Below are 3,854 nucleotides of genomic sequence, written 5' to 3' on the forward strand. Positions count from 1 at the left end.
AAAAAAAAAAAAAAAGAAAAGCAACAGGCAAGTTCTACTTCAGATACTCTTGTGACTCAGATTCATCTACCTCAATAACTTTTAATCTTTAGCATTATGGTAGCAACAGACATAGACAAAGAAAAAAATTGTGCCTCATCTTCCCAAACACATGTTTCTCAAAGTAGACTAATGCCAGCAACACTGGTGTTACCTAAGAGCTTATCAGAAGCAAAGAATATTATTTTCAAACATGTACACTTATAATCTACCATTAAATATGAAACTGTTTTTGGAAAACAACTACAGACAAATGGTGTCACATTGTTGTCATCACATTGAAGTCTGCCCTTTAACAAGAAGCACAGGTAATGACTTGCAAGCCACCAAGACTCATTTAGCATACTAGATAGTGAGAGAGAGACCTATAACTAAGGTCATCTAATTGTGCTAAAAGAACCCTTTGCAGAATATACAACACGGCTTTGATTTTTTTTTTTTATGAACCATATATAGCATAGAACTTCGCTATCTGCTGAGCTAAAAAAAAAATCAGAAAACTCATAGTAACAAGGAGGAGAGCTGAGCTCTGTTTAATGGAGTTTGACACTTCCTTGTGAACTATAGTTAAAAAACTGGTAATGACATATCTGATCACAGAATCAGGATGTGCTCAGTAAACCAGTAACACTCTGTATTATGTTTGCTCTTTGTAGACCTCTGATGCATGCCTGGAAAAACAGCTGCGGTTCAAAGCAGTAACAACAGCATATTTAAAAGAGTAATCCATATCTGCCTCAAAGCTCCTGAGCAGAGAATTGTTCCTTGGGTGAAATACTGCTCAACATCTTACGAGCTACATGGTTGATGTAATACTGTAAGCTCAGAAGAGCTTATTCTTTAACAGAACAAATAGAATGGATGAGAACATTCAACTTGTTTTGTGTGCTACAAAAGAACTGAGTTGCTTGTACATCTACCAAAGAGTTACTGTCTGTTCAATTCTATCATGTACTTAGAAAATCAATTTTAAAAATTCAAAATGTGTTTTGCTGTCACATAGAATTGAGTAGCAACCACAGATGAGGCTCTTGCTGACCTAATTGACCTTTGCTATCAGGAGGAGGATAAGTAGCTGGATAATGAGTTCTGAGCATGTTAGAATGAATCCTAACAAGTGTATGACTTTTCTGAGGAGATGGGAACGAATATATGTTTACACATGAAAGACTACCTTAGCAAACCAGTGAGGTTTTTGAGGCTCCTTACAGGGGTCTGGGTGAAAAGCAGCTCCATACCTTGGATGACTGCTCTTGAAAGCTGTCTCCCTAGAGCTTCCTGCCCAGCAACGTTTTATGACTTTTAGAACCTTGTGAGAGGTTTGAGGATCTATAACTTTCTGAGCATCCCAGCCTTGTAAATTGTATTAGCTCTCTGAGTCCCATGACTCTCATGCTTCCTTCAGGCTGGGAAACTACAGGGTTGACACTGGAAGCAAATCAGACCACACAGCTGTATCTATTTCAGAAAAGCAAATGATACATTTTTTTAAAAGTGAGGGACTCCCTAAAAGCCCGGGATGCTACATTTTAAAAATAAAAGCAACAAATTTTCCTTGTTGAAAGTTCAGATGAAATAGTTCGGGGAAAATATACTCCTACATCTAGCCACTCCAAGATAACTAGTATGTCCCTCGGGAACTTGATATGCATGGCCATGCAACACAGCATCAAAGAGCCCTAAGTGAAACTTCCGGCAGACTCCACAGCAGTACATTCTGATAGGATACAAAGATGTTGGAATGAGAAAGGTCCCCATAGCTCATGTGTTTGAACAGCTTGGTTGAACCCCAGCTGGTACCCTGTTTTGTTAGGCTGAGGATCCTTTCGGAGATGAAGGACATCGGAGCCTTTCCTCCTGTCTGGCTCTGTTTCCTGGACCACAGCGATGTGAGTGGGCTGCATCCAGCTGCACACATCTGCCACCACCGAAAGGTCTGCTCTCGCTGCTTCCCTTCTCACCACGGAAACCTACTGCCGCAGATCCATGAACTGAATTAAACCACTCTTCCCTCACATTGCTTCCCTCAGGTGTTCAGTCACAGGGACAGAGACAAATAATAGGATGTGGATCTTAAGAGTCCTGTGGTTTGCACATATTCTCATATGATATGATGTGGATCTTGTTGAGTCCCGTGGTTTGCTGTCATTGGCACATATTCTCATATGCACTGAGAGTAGCTATTTGGTGCTGAATTCTAACTGCTAGAGTCTCGAAAGATAGTCTCGTTATTATGATTATTATGATTCATTTCCTATTTCCTGGCTTGTTGTCACTTTCCCAGACAACATAATGCACATTGTTTTGCATTTTTTATGATTGAATTAATGCACTTTTGGGTGTATATGAGTTTGCATGCATATCCCAATGAGTGCACACCTTAATGATTTTCTGAAAAAGAAAAAGTGTTAACTTTTGTCCTCAAAAAGCTTTCCCTTCTGTCCTTTCCCAATAGAAAAAGCAGGCATTTTTCTTGTGCAAAGGTTATTAAATAAAAATCAAATGAATCTATGCATTCAGTAAGCATGGCCATTCCTATTTATTTCATATCTCCCTACCATAAAACACATTTAGAAACCTAGTTATCATTTCTTCAATTAGTTCATCTGATAACAGTTTGTAAGCAGAAACAATTACTAGTGAATATAAAAAGGACATTTGTTTTCTGTAAGAATGGGTACGGATCAAATAACTTTCTCGGTATTACCTGAAGTTGATATATTTAAATTTTTATTTTGTTTATGTATTTATATATTTTTAAATAAAAAGTTTAGTTTTGTAACCTTGGTTGGCCTAGAGCTCACAGTGTTTCCTAGGCTATGCAAAGGCCTCTTCAGACATGGGATTCCACACATGAGTAACCATGGCCCCTTGAAAGTGGCCCATTATTAAGCACAAAGAAGTCACTTTCATAATTTCATCCTTTTAAAATAAAGTTTTAAGGGCATTTTTCTGATGTCATAAAAATAAGTGTAAATGACCAAGGAAGTATATCGATAAGACAGTAGTCTTTGGATGTTCTCTTGTTCAACCTTTGCATGCTCAGTACCAAAGCATTTTAGTACCAAAACAAGGAAATGTCTTTACCAAATTCATTGAGTTAGATGTAATTACTGTATAGGTATATTTATTGACCCCTTGCACTTTAAATATTGTCCTACTAGTTAAATAATATCTTACAAATTTGTTCTGGAAGAGGAATAGTATGTGACAAGATGGAAACCTATATAAGTGAAGGTTATCTTAGGCAACACAGAATCTCATCAGGCTGAGCCCACCAGGAGGAGGAGCTGGCTACCCACCAGGTTCTAAGAAAGCTGCCAGTCAGTCCTCACAGGATCCTGAATTGGGCCAAAGGTCCAAGTAATGTTGGCTGTAGGAGTCCAGCTTTGGCCTTCCCTCCAGTCCTGTTAGAGAAGGAGTGGGTGATACTCTAGTTATCACCACTTGGTACCTAAAGAGCACCAAGTCCATTGTCAGGAGAGCTCCTCAACAGAACCCTGGATCTTTACAGGCTGCCTAGGATGCAGTAGCCTGAAAAGACAGCACAATTGTTCTCTAATGAACGAAGCTGCAGGAGGTCCTGCTGTGTGATGATTTATTATTTCCCATTTGTTTCTCTGTATCCACCTACAGCTGTTCCGTCAGCACAGTAAGAGTCTCCAGGTGGGTTTAGTATTGACTGAGAACTATGTCTGCCTCTGTACCTGGTAGACCTCTTATTCTAATGTAGTCATCATGGTGATACACAGTTTCTTACAATAACTTGCTAGCTATCTAGCAAAAAATCAGGGGTTATTTTTTTTTTTTTTTTT

General features: G+C 38.8%; 1 protein-coding gene and 1 long non-coding RNA gene across 6 annotated transcripts in view; one reads left to right on the forward strand and one right to left on the reverse strand.

The window, feature by feature from the left end:
- Nucleotides 1–1,269, reverse strand: part of LOC116088029 — a 10,981-nt gene extending 9,712 nt beyond the window's left edge. Inside the window, exon 1 of the long non-coding RNA XR_004117739.1 lies at nucleotides 1,214–1,269. This is a non-coding gene — a long non-coding RNA (uncharacterized LOC116088029). The remainder of the gene's footprint in view (nucleotides 1–1,213) is intronic.
- Nucleotides 1–3,854, forward strand: part of Nkain3 (sodium/potassium transporting ATPase interacting 3) — a 652,366-nt gene that overhangs the window by 382,425 nt on the left and 266,087 nt on the right. The window lies entirely within an intron of this gene.

This window comes from Mastomys coucha, unplaced genomic scaffold (genome assembly GCF_008632895.1).
Source record: "Mastomys coucha isolate ucsf_1 unplaced genomic scaffold, UCSF_Mcou_1 pScaffold14, whole genome shotgun sequence".
NCBI lineage: Eukaryota > Metazoa > Chordata > Mammalia > Rodentia > Muridae > Mastomys > Mastomys coucha.